Genomic DNA, 13,767 nt, shown 5'->3' with positions numbered 1-13,767 from the left:
CCAGTATTCTTGCCTGGAGAATCCCGTGGACAGAGGAGCCTGACGGGCCACAGTCCATGGGGTCGCAAAGAGTCAGACACGACTGAGTAATTAACACTAACACTACAAGCTGCCTGGCCCATTGGAATCCTCTGACTCTCAGAGACTCCTCGCCCTGCTGCTGAGCAGCACACCTCGACAGGTTTGCCCTCTCTGCTATCCCCTCTCTCCCAAGAGTTACCTTGTTGTCATCATCATGTACCTCTTGATAATCTCATGCTGCTGTTAAGTAGCTCTGTCCAACTACAGCCCAATAAAACTTGTGTATGTCACATCATATCTTTTTCCTTGATAAGGCCCCTCCAATCCTTCTATCCTATAAAATAATTATAATTACAATACTTAAATATAAAGATTGGGGAGCCTTCTCAATCATCCTGATAACTTTATTTTAATGGAAATTGGGGCTATAAGCTGGTATTAAAACAAATACATAAATATTTTTGCAAATAAAAATTTTATAGTCAGCTGTGTATGGTTATCAGCATTGCTATTCATCAGGAAATGCTAATCAAAACCACAATGAGATCTTACCTTGCACTTGTCAAAATAGCTATCATCAAAGAGAACACAAATAATAAATGTTGGCAAGGATGTGGAGAAAACAGCATCCTCATACACTGTTGGTGGGAATATAAATAGGTGCAGTCACTGTGGAAAATAATATGGTGGTCTTTCAAAAAACTAAAAGAAGTAGAACTGCCGTATGAGTCAGCAGTTCCACTCCTGCAGGTGCATACAAACAAACAAACAAACAAACAAATAACATTAATTTGAAAAGATACAGGTACTCCAGTGTTCATGTTTTTGTTGTTCTTTAGTTGCTGAGTCATATCTGACTCTGCGACCCCATGGACTGTAGCTCACCAAGCTCCTATGTTCATACTAACACTACAAGCTGCCTGGCCCATTGGAATCCTCTGACTCTCAGAGACTCCTCGCCCTGCTGCTGAGCAGCACACCTCGACAGGTTTGCCCTCTCTGCTATCCCCTCTCTCCCAAGAGTTACCTTGTTGTCATCATCATGTACCTCTTGATAATCTCATGCTGCTGTTAAGTAGCTCTGTCCAACTACAGCCCAATAAAACTTGTGTATGTCACATCATATCTTTTTCCTTGATAAGGCCCCTCCAATCCTTCTATCCTATAAAATAATTATAATTACAATACTTAAATATAAAGATTGGGGAGCCTTCTCAATCATCCTGATAACTTTATTTTAATGGAAATTGGGGCTATAAGCTGGTATTAAAACAAATACATAAATATTTTTGCAAATAAAATTTTTATAGTCAGCTGTGTATGGTTATCAGCATTGCTATTCATCAGAAATGCTAATCAAAACCACAATGAGATCTTACCTTGCACTTGTCAAAATAGCTATCATCAAAGAGAACACAAATAATAAATGTTGGCAAGGATGTGGAGAAAACAGCATCCTCATACACTGTTGGTGGGAATATAAATAGGTGCAGTCACTGTGGAAAATAATATGGTGGTCTTTCAAAAAACTAAAAGAAGTAGAACTGCCGTATGAGTCAGCAGTTCCACTCCTGCAGGTGCATACAAACAAACAAACAAACAAACAAATAACATTAATTTGAAAAGATACAGGTACTCCAGTGTTCATGTTTTTGTTGTTCTTTAGTTGCTGAGTCATATCTGACTCTGCGACCCCATGGACTGTAGCTCACCAAGCTCCTATGTTCATAGGGTTTCCAAGACAAGAATACTGGAGTGGATTGCCATTTCCTTCTCCAGGAGATCTTCTTGACCCTGGGATCGAACCCCATCTCCTGCATTGACAGACAGATTCTTTATCACTGAGCCACCAAGGAAGGCCCCCCGGCCAGCCCCCACCGACCAATGTTCATAGCAGGATTATTTAAAATTGCCAAGATATGGAAGTAACCTAAGTCCATCTGTCCATCAACAGATGAATGGATAAAGAAGATGGAATACTATTCAGCCATAAAAAAACAAAACGTCACCTTTATCAGCAACATGGATGGACTTGGAGGGCATCATGCAAAGTCAGTAAGTCAGACAATGGCAAACACTGTATAATACCACTTATACGTGAAACCTAAAAAATACAACAAACTAGTGAATAGAACAAAAAAAGAACTGGACTCACAGATATAGAGAACACATTATTGGTTACCAGGAAGATGAGCAAAGGGAAGGGAGGCAACCCAGGAGTCAGGGATCAAGAGGTATAAACTATCAGGTATAAAATAAGCTACAAGGATATATTGTACAATGTGGGGAATACAGCATTTTATAATAATTATAAATGGAGTGCAACTTTTCAATTTGTGAATCACTATATCATACATCTATAACATAATATTATACATCAACTATACTTCAATGAAAATATTAAAAAATAAATACAGAATCATTAGTATATGATATGGTTGCTGCTGCTGTTGCTGTCGATTCAGTTGTGTTCGACTCTGTGCGACCCCATAGACGGCAGCCCATCAGGCTCCCCTGTCCCTGGGATTCTCCAGGCAAGAACACTGGAGTGGGTTGCCATTTCCTTCTCCATATGATATGGTTACAATCCCTAATTGCTTAAGTAACCAAAAAGTTGGCTCATCTGTTAAAATGAAACATATTTTATTTATGTTTATTTGAACTTAAAACATATAAATATATTTTATTCACTCATATTTAGACATAGGGTTGAAACATTTTTTAAGTACATTTCTACTAATTGCAATTCTACTTTGTTATTTCTTACATATGCATTCTGAAAACATCATTAATTTTCAGTTTCTGTTTTACTCAAGTAGAGTGAAATCTTTGACACTCTTGAGGTAATTTGTAGATAGAATCTTTCTGGATGTTTCAAGTTTTACTCTCATTCTTTTGCAGTTGTCTCCCAGAGCATGGCAACCTACTTCAGTATTCTTATCTGGAGAATTCCATGGACAGAGGAGACTGATGGGCTACAGCCCATAAGGTCCCAAAGAGTCAGACACCACTGAACTGACTTGGTGTGCACCACACGCAGTCTTTTGGCCTTTAATGTTGCAGAGAAATCTGGGCCAATTGTATCTTATTCTTTTTATGTTGTTATTTTTTTTCCCCTAGATGGCTGTAGGATTCTGTCTTTACCTTTTAACTGCAATAATTCTTCTAGGTATATTTTGATGTTACTTTCTTTTTACTGATTTCCTGAAATATAACACTTACTCAGATCTCAGAATGAATTTTATTAGATAAAGAGAGTTTCCCATTATTTTTTTGATTACTGTTTCTGCTCCATCTATTCTTATATAATTTGATTGAGCATTGCCAATCTGTTTTCCATATGGTTTATTTTTTCTTTCACTTGTTTATTCCTTCTTTTTATGCTTTAGAATAATTTCTAATCTTTTCTTCTACATCATTAATTTGTTTTTGTAATATCTAATATGCTTTCCACTTAATTATATATAAAATTCAGATACTGTAATTTAGAAAAAAATAAAATATGTTCAGTTGTACTTATTTTACCTTTCCATTTTATTGGTAATTTATTCTAGATTTATATGTTCAGTGCCTCTGTGTAAACATAAAGATATTTTAAGCTTTTTTTTGGTCCTTTTTTCTATTTTAAAGAAAAACAATTCAGAATCTTTACAGTAGTGAAGACTGTATTCTTTGAAATTTGGAGTTTTTCTCCATGGCTTTTGGTGCTTCTGTTTTTACTCATTCTTACAGGCAACAGTCTATCCCAGCCCTACCATTCACTAGCTGAGTGATCTTTGACAAATTGTCTTGATTCTTTGTTCCAAAATGCCCTTATCTATAAAATAGGGTTTATAATAATAGTGCTCATTTCATAGAGTTGTTTTGATGATTAAGTTTGTCAATGCATTTTTTTTCTTCATCTTAGCTAAGAAGAGTGGTTGGCATAAAGTGGAAATTCAATAATCATTACATTGAAAGGAAAGAAGAAGAAAGGTTAGTTTCTAGGGGGAAAAAAAAGCTTTATTTTTTTCTATCCATGGCTCATTTTAATTTGCTATATAAGAGTGGTTCTCTTCTACTAGCACAAGTCTCATGACTGTTCTGGTCACTCTAGTATAGTTAAAACAATTCTCTGGCAAATCACAGAATCTTGTTTTAAGAACTAAAGTGTTTATAAATGCTTCAAAGTTAAAGCCTCTCCTTCCCCACAGTTTGAATGGCTTCAGGCTCAATGTCTGTTGTGGGTAAAGTAACTTTATCAGCATCTTTCATGTTTCCTGAGCTTTGTAGTCTTCCTCATCCCTCCTGGCTCACTGGCCCAGTTTCTGATCCTTTTCAGAATTTGGTGCTTGAAATTATGGAGTATAAATGGGGAGAACTAACATGCAGAAAAAGTCCTGCTTCTAATGTGACCTGGTATTGGAACTTTCCCCTTTGCAGATCACTGCCTTGTCATGGTGAAGGGGCCACTCACTGGAGCTATGAGCTGTGCTATGTAGGGCCACCCAAGATGGGTGGGTCATAGCAGAGAGGTTCTGACAAAATGACCCACTCCAATATACTTTCCATGAGAATTTCATGAACTGTATAAAAGGACAAAAAGATATGACACTAAAAGATGAGTCCCCCAGGTTGGAGGGTGTCCGATATGCTACTCAGAAAAAGTGGGAGAGAACTACTAATGGCCCAAGAAAGAATGATGTGGCTGGGGCAAAGAGGAAACACTGCTCATTTAAGATGCCCTGGAGAAGGGAAAGGCTACCCACTCCAGTATTCTGGCCTGGAGAATTCCATGGATGTATAGTCCATGGGGTTGCAAAGAGTTGGACACGACTGAGCCACTTTCACTTTCACTGGTGATGACAGTAAAATCCAATGCTGTAAAGAACAATATTGCATAAGAACCTAGAATGGTAGGTCCATAAATCAAGATAAATTGGATGTGGTCAGGCGGGAGATGGTAAGAATAAACATCGACATCTTAGGAATCAGTGAACTAAAATGGACGGGAATGGGCGAATTTAATTCAGATGACCCTTATATCTACTACTATGGGCAAGAATCCCATAGAAGAAGTGGAGTAGCCCTTATAGTCAGCAAAAGAGTCTGAAATGCAGTATTTGGGTGCAACCTCAAAAATGACAGAATGATCTCGGTTTGTTCCCAAGGCAAGCCATTCAACATCATAGTAATTCAAGTCTATGCCCCTACCACCGATGCCAAAAAAGCTGAAGTTGATCAGTTCTAGGAAGACCTCCTAGAACTGACACCAAAAAAAGATTTCCCCAATTTCATCATTGGGGATTGGAATGCAAAAGTAGGAAGTCAAGAGATACATGGAGTAACAGGCAAGCTTGGCCTTGGAGAATAAAATGAAATGGGGGAAAGGCTAACTGAATTCTGTCAAAAGACTTCACTGGTCATAGCAAACACTCTCTTTCAACAACACTAGATAAGTCTTTACACATAGACATCACCAAATGATCAATACCAAAACCAAATTGATTATCTTCTTTGTAGTTGAAGATAAAGAAGCTGTGTACAGTCAGCAAAAGAAGACCTGGAGCTGACTGCAGCTCAGATCATCAGCACCTCACAGCAAAATTCAGGTTTAAACTAAAGAAAGTGGGGAAAACCAGCAGACCAGCCAGATATAACTTAAATCAAATCCCTTATGAATATGCAGTGGTGAAAGTGAATAGATTCAAGGGATTAGATCTAGTAAACAGTGTGCCTAAAAACTATGGATGGAGGTCCATCATTTTGTACAGGAGGCAGCAAACAAAATCATCCCCCCAAAAACAAAAGCAAAAAGGCCAAGGGTTGTCAGAGGAGGCTTCACAAATAGCTGAAGAAAGAGAAGTGAAAAGCAAGGGAGAAAGGGAAAGGTACATCCAACTAAATGCAGATTTCCAAAGAATAGCAAGAAGAGACAATAAAGCCTTTTGCAATGAACAGTGCATAAAACTAGAGGAAAAAACAGAAGGGGAAAGACTAGAGATCTCTTGAGAAAAATTGGAAATATCAAGGTAACATTTCGCCCTTAAATAGGCACAATAAAGGACAGAAATGGTAGAGACCTGGTAGACATTGAAGAGATCAAGAAAAGATGGAAAGAGTACATGGAAGAGCTGAACAAAAAAAAGATCTTAATGAATTGGATTACTATGAAATTGTGGTCTGGAGTGTGAAGTCAAGTGGGCCTTAGGAAGCACTGTTGTTAATAAAGCTAGTAGGATGCGACAGAATTCCACTAGAGCTATTCAAAACCCTAAAGGTTGATGCCATCAAGGTGTTGTACTCAATATATCAGCAAATCTGGAAGACCCAGCAATGGCCACAGGACTGGAAAAGGTCAATCCTCATCCCAACTTCCAAGAAGGGTAGTAATAAAGAATGTTGAAATCACTGGACAATTACACTCATCTCCCATGCTAATAAGATATAATTATTTCATGCTTAAAATTTTGTATGCTAGACTTCAGTGTTATGTGAACCAAGAACTTCCAGATGTCTAAGTTGGGTTTAGGAAAGGTAGAGGAACCAGAGATAAAATTGCCAACATTCACTGGCTCATAGAGAAATCAAGGGAATTCCAGAAAAACATCTACCATTGACTACACTAAAGCTTTTGAATATGTGGATCATAAAAAACTCTGGAAAACTCTTAAAGAGATGGGAATACCAGACCATCTTACCTGCCTCCTGAGAAACCTGTATGAAGGTAAAGAAGCAATAGTTAGAACCCTGTACGGAACAACTGATTGGTTCAAGATTGAGAAAGGAGTATGACAAGGTTGTCTTGTTGTCTCCCTGTTTGTTTAACCTATACGCTGAGCACACCATGAGAAATGCTGGGCTAGATGAGTTACAAGCTGGAATCAAGATAAGCGGCAGAAACATCAACAACCACAGATATACAGATGATACCACTCTATTGGCAGAAAGCTAAGAGGAACTAAAGAGCCTCTTGATGAGGAAGAAGGAGGATAGAGAGAGTGAAAGACCCGACTTAAAACTAAATATTAAAAAAAACTAAGATCATAGCATCCAGCCACATCACTTCACGGTGAATAGAAGGGGAAAGGTGGAATTAGTGACAGATTTCCTCTTCTTGGGCTCTAAAATCACTGCAGATGGTGACTGCAGCCATGAAATCAGAAGGCAACTGCTTGTTGGCAGGAAAGCTATGACAAACCTAGACAGTGTTGAAAAGCAGAGACATTACTCTGCTGACAAAGGTCCATATAGTGAAGGCTATGGTCTTCCCAATGGTTGCCTACAGTTGTGAGAACTGGACTGTAAAAAAATGGAGCACCAAAGAATTGATGCCTCTGGATTATGGTGCTAGAGAAGACTCCCGAGAGTCCCTTGGACAGCAAGGAGATCAAACCAGTCAATCTAAAGATAGGTAAACCCTGAATTCTCATTAAAGGGACTGATGGTGAAGCTGAAGCTACCATAAGTTGGCCACCTGATGCGAACAGCTAACTCATTGGAAAAGTCCCTGATGGTGGGAAAGATTGAGGGCAGAAAGAGAAGAGGGAGTCAGAGGATGAGATGGCTGGATGGCATCACTGATGCAATGGACATGAACTTGGGAAAGCTTCAGGAGATGGTGAGGAACAGGGAGGCCTGGCATGCTGCAGTCCATGGGGTCACAAAGAGTCAGACACAACTGGGAGACTGAACAGCAACAAAAATTGTAACTTTATAGGCATATTGATGCTCAAAACTGACTTGTTTTGGGGACTTCTCTGGTGGTCCAATTCCTGGTCAGGGATTGAGATCCCACATGCCACAACTAAAGGTCCCATGTGCTGCAACTAAGCCCCAGTAGAGCCAAAAAAACAGCTGACTTGTTTTCTTGGCAGGCATTTTTAATTGTTTACAGGCTGATGCACTGAAAGCTCCACCATCTTGGATGTGGAACTCTACTTTAAACCTCTCTTGACCTCCCAGCCCTCCTTAGACCTAGGAATTTGCTAAGGTCCCCTTCACTTTGCCAGGCCTGAACCATTTAAATGGTCCTTTAAGATAACTAAAGCTGGGTGACTGTCCTGAAAATCCTCATCCTTGAGTGGCCAAACAGTGGTAGGAGTCTACTGTTAGAGCATTATTACAATCTGCCCCCATCTTTTAGTCCTCATTCTGTTTGAGTTCCTGGAGGACAGAGGATTTTCATTAAAAACTTACAGATCCACTAGGACTGAAACCCCCATAACAGATCAATACACCAAGAAGGAAAAGAGGGATCATTTTCTTTTTTTTCACCAGGGTCATGTTACAGATTTGGCATTTGAGCTTTCTGTTGTGTCAGTGGCAGTAACTTACTGGAGAGTGTGTTGTCTGGAAGAAGACTGTGAAGATTCTGATACTAGATCCTAATGACAGGGCCCTTAGCAGACATGAGATAAGATTCAGCTTTGCGTGGTAAAATGGAATGTTCAGGGCTAAAGCAGTAGGACTCAGTTGTGACAGTCACAGCAGCAATGACATGAAAAATTCATGGGTGTCAGATGGTAGTAATGTCACCATGGGGGCTACCTTGCCCAGCAAAGGCAGAGCATTAAATGGGTAACACTGTAGGTCCAAGAATACTTTAGGTACCCTAGGGAACCTCTATGCTTATTTTAGGAGACTGTGAAGTACTTATGTGTTTAGATTTGCACAGCTGAGAGAAAGATCCAGCCTCCAAATGAGTCATCAATGTTACTACTATTTATATTGTTCCATGTAGCTGACAAGGCTCTTCAAAAACATAGGTTATTTGTGAATTTTAATAACCTTTAAATGATAAACAGAGTAGATAATGGTATGTTAAGAAGTTAAATGCAATCACAATTCGGATTGAATCAGAGATTCTAGCTACTTTAAAAGTTTTAGAAAGTGGTATTAATTTTCAGAACATCAAACGACAGTAATTTTAGTGTTACTGAATGAATCAAAGTGTTCGTATAACTTCCAGATTTTCCTGAATTTTAAAATATTATTCTTAATTGCTTGCTGCTAAGTGGCTTCAGTCGTATTCTACTCTGTGCGACCCCATAGACGGCAGCCCACCAGGCTCTCCATCCCTGGGATTCTCCAGGCAAGAACACTGGAGTGGGTTGCCATTTCCTTCTCCAATGCATGAAAGTGAAAAGTGAAAGTGAAATCGCTCAGTCGTGTCTGACTCTTAGCGACCCCATGGACTGCAGCCTACCAGGCCCCTCCGTCCATGGGATTTTCCAGGCAAGAGTACTGGAGTGGGTTGCCATTGCCTTCTCCTCTTCATTGCTTAGTAACTGCTAAAATTTTAAATTCTAAGCACAGAAACAAAAATGTCCCTGCATTTCTTAATGAGAAGCCTAACGTATTTTAAAGGAAATTACAACTAGAAAACATCTGTAGTCCCCTACATTCTATTTTTAGAATCTGAAAATTATACATTATATTGTTACTATAAGAAGTTTTACCAAAAATTACAAAAATTTCATGGTTCTTACGTCAACTCTTTTGGCACTTCAATTACTTATCTGTTTTTAGATTTGTGCTATTCTTTCTATGTAAGTTGTTCTTTCCTATAACTAACTTATAGCAGTCATATCAGAATCCAAAATCTATTAAAACCAGACTAATATTCTTTTCCCTGAGAAATTTCTCTTGACCATATGAATCAGAAATAGATTCTCCTTAAATTCAGCTTTAATTGAATTCTTTGATGAATTTTATTTCATAGTATTTATTATGGAATACTTGGCAGTATAGATGCTTCAACACCTGTCTAGACTCTATTACCAAATCTGAGCATGTTATAGGGGCTTCCTAAGTGGCTCAGTGGTAAAGAATCTCCCTGTCAATGCAGGAGACAGAGGTTTGATCCCTGGGTTGGGAAGATCCTTTGGAATAGGAAATGGCAACCCACTCCAGTATTCTTGCCTGGGAAATCTCATGGATAGAGGAGCCTGGTGGGCTACAGTCCATGGGGTCACAAAGAATTGAACACGACTGAGCAACTGAGCATGAGCCTGTTATATCTCCCAAGATGGGGTCTCTAGTATTGGACACTGTAGACAGCTGATGCTCAGTAACAGTATCAAATAGATAATTTTTGCTCTGCTTACAGACAACTTGACTACATGTTGAAAATCTGTAAATAAAATTTTAGACTTTTTATTTCTTAGAAGAAAGACAACACAGTAGGAAAGTAGACAAAGAATGGAAATAAGAGTTTCATAAAAGAGCAAATCTAAATGGCTATAAAATGAAAAGGTACCAAACTCACTGAGAGACTGGGGAAATGAGAAAGAAAATTATGATGTGAGATAACTTCCCACTCATCAGACTGGCAAAACTAAAAAAAGACAGTGATAGCATAACCTCTGGGAGTATGTGGGCAAAATGATCCTTCCTGAACTTCCAGTGAGAGACATGAGCTTGAGCAACTTCTTGGAAAGTTATATGACAACATAATAAGAATAAAAGAGTATTACTTTTGACCTGTCATTTCCACTTTGGGGAATGTATCCTCCAGAAGAAGATAAAAAAAATCCTGCTAGATTGATTATTACAACATCTTTGTAGTGCGAAAAGCTTGAAATAAAGTAAAAGCATGCTAGTAGGTGAATGGTTAAATACATTTTAATATATTACTTGAAATTATCCTGCCAATAAAATACTTAGTTCTGTAAATTTTGGCTCACAAAATAATGTTCAAAATTACATGAAGAAAGAGTCTGTAGAGTCATAGATGAGGCGAAAAGGTAAAGATTATTCCTGGACATACCAGCTCACTGAGCTCTCACTTCCCCTAACCTCTTCTAGTATGTGTCTGTATCATCTAGGATTTGTTGACATGGTGCTTTCTATCTCTAGCTGGCTATTTTAATGTGTATATCTTGCTTCCTTAGTCCCTTGATGTTTTATGTTTTCTCTTCACAATGTTATGGGCTTCCCAGGTAGCTCAGTGGTAAAAAAAATCTGCCTGCCAGTGGAGGAGATGCCAGAGATGCAAGTTTGAGGCAAGTTTGATCCCTGTGTTTGGAGGATTCCCTGGAGGAGGAAATGGCAACTCACTCCAGTATTCTTGCCTAGGGAACTCCATGGACAGAAGAGCCTGGTGGGCTACAGTCCACAGAGTCGCAAAGAGTCAAGACATGACTGAGCATGCATGCACTGCACTTCATAATGCTAAGGTTTACTCTCTGTGCTTAGTAGGCAGACAGGAAATCTTTTTTGATTGGCTGGTTGTTTCCCTCAGTAAAACTTAACAGACCACAGACCCGAGGTCTTGGTATTTATCAGTAAAACCATTTCCTTTTCCTATTCCATTGTGCATTGAGGGGTATATATACTGTATTCAATTATTCAATCATCTTGCTGAAAACTGGGAGAGTCTATTTCTAACTGAACATAATAAAAAAGTAAAATCATTGCCATTAATAAATAACATAACATATGTGTCTGTTTTCCAAAAGTAAGCAGAGTTTGAGTGAGTATTCATGTTGTTCAAGATTAGGTAAATCACCACAGACAAGGAAATTTATGCCATAACTCATATGATCAGATGAAAACAACAGTCATTTTCTCCGCCAATGATTCCTATTAAATGAATTGTATGCTAACCATTTCCAATAATGAGTTGAGTTTAATAAATTATGTACTCTTCATAACTTTTTAATGTACATCCTTCCAAGACTGGCCTGTTCCCAGAAGGGAATTTATCAAACGGTTTCTGCACATCCGAATAAAAGCAAAATGAATGAAATTGAGGTGATTGAAGCATAACTAGTGCTAATGGGATTGGTCTTGCTTCACTTTCTCTGTCACCCTCCAGACATGAGAAATTTCCTACAAGTGGCTCAATGTTATCTTTTTTTCCTGAGTCTTTGTTTTTCCTATAAATATTAGATATTGGCTACAGACAACAACAGGATAGTGTTTGCGATTGATCTGTGAAATTTTCTATTTCATGAAAAACTTTATTTCTGAAATAGAATATGTAAACTGAGGCCACTGAGAATATACAAACCCACACACACATGCACACCTAAAGATGTATATGAGAGACCATGGACAATATATCCAACAATTTCTTTTAATCTTTGATGCTGGTAGTATAACAAAGGAACATGAAAGGAGAAACAAATCACAAGTGATACTAGAGATACTTCTTAGGTTTTCAGAAACCACACAGAGAAAGTATATTCTATTGGCTAAGACTCACTTAATAGCTGTAACATTCAGTTTTGCATTCTACACCAGTGATCTGAAGTCATCATTTTTTTTATTATTCTCTTTATTATATAATCAATATAATTGAACAGACTTCTTTTAATTCAAAAATAAACTTGATTTTTGGAAGACATCATATAATTCTGTTGTTTTGAGGTGCTAAGTTATGTTCAACTCTGCGAACCATGGACTGTACCCTGCCAGGCTCCTCTGTCCATGGGATTTCCCAGGCAAGAACACTGGAGTGGGGTGCCACTTTCTTCTCCAAGGGATTTTTCCAACTGAGGAATCCAACTTACATCTCCGGCATTGTCAGGAAAATACTTTGCTACTGAGTCACCAGGAAAGCCCATCATATAATTAATCCCAATCCATTTTGTATCATCTAGTGTATAGAGAGAATATACTAGATTTTATTGGAAGGGAAAGAAGAATTCTTTATTAACTTTATATATAAATAGAAAGTTTATTTTCAAAACATGACACTATTAAGATAAAGCATTTTTCAATGGTACAGGTGGTAAAGCAGGTGATTTTTGCACTTACTACCCCAAAGAGAAAGGAAAAATATACCCATTAAAATGCAGAGTTCGAGAGAATAGCAAGGAGAGATAAGAAAGCCCTCCTCAGTGATCAATGCAAAGAAATAGAGGGAAACAATAGAATGGGAAAGACTAGAGATCTCTTCAAGAAAATTAGAGATACCAAGGGAACTTTTCATGCAAAGATGGGCACAAGAGAGGACAGAAATGGTATGGACTTAATAGAAGCAGAAGATATTAAAAAGAGGTTGCAAGAATACATAGAAGAACTGCACAAAAAAGATCTTCACAACTCAAATAATCATGATGGTGTGATCACTGACATAGAGCTAGTTATCCTGGATTGTGTAGTCAGGTGGGCCTTAGGAAGCATCATAATGAGCAAAGCTAGCTAGCTATGAGCAAAGTTGAGCTATTTCAAATCCTAAAAGATGATGCTGTGAAAGTGTTGCACTCAATATGCCAGCAAATTTGGAAAGCTCAACAGTGGCCACAAACTGGAAAAGGTCAGTTTTCATTCTAATCCCAAAGAAAGGCAATGCCAAAGAATGCTCAAACTACTGCACAATTGCAGTCATCTCACACACTAGGAAAATAATGCTCAAAATTCTCCAAGCCAGGCTTCAACAGTATGTGAACCATGAACTTCCAGATGTTCAAGCTGGTTTTAGAAAAGGGAGAAGAACCAGAGACCAAATTGCCAACATCTGCTGGATCATGGAAAAAGCAAGAGAGTTCCAGAAAAACATCTATTTCTGCTTTATTGACTATGCCAAAGCCTTTGACTGTGTGGATCACAACAAATTATGGTAAATTTTAAAGAGATGGGAATACCAGACCACCTGACCTGCCTCTTGAGAAACCTATATGCAGGTCAGGAAGCAACAGTTAGAACTGGACATGGAACAACAGACTGGCTCCAAATAGGGAAAGAGGTACGCCAAGGCTGTATATTGTCACCCTGCTTATTTAATTTCTATGCAGAGACATCATGAGAAACACTGCA

Source organism: Bos mutus, chromosome 7 (assembly GCF_027580195.1).
Source record: "Bos mutus isolate GX-2022 chromosome 7, NWIPB_WYAK_1.1, whole genome shotgun sequence".
In the NCBI taxonomy this organism is placed as follows: Eukaryota; Metazoa; Chordata; class Mammalia; order Artiodactyla; family Bovidae; genus Bos; species Bos mutus.
The sequence above is the reverse complement of the archived record's forward strand: the minus strand, read 5'-3'. Positions refer to the sequence as shown.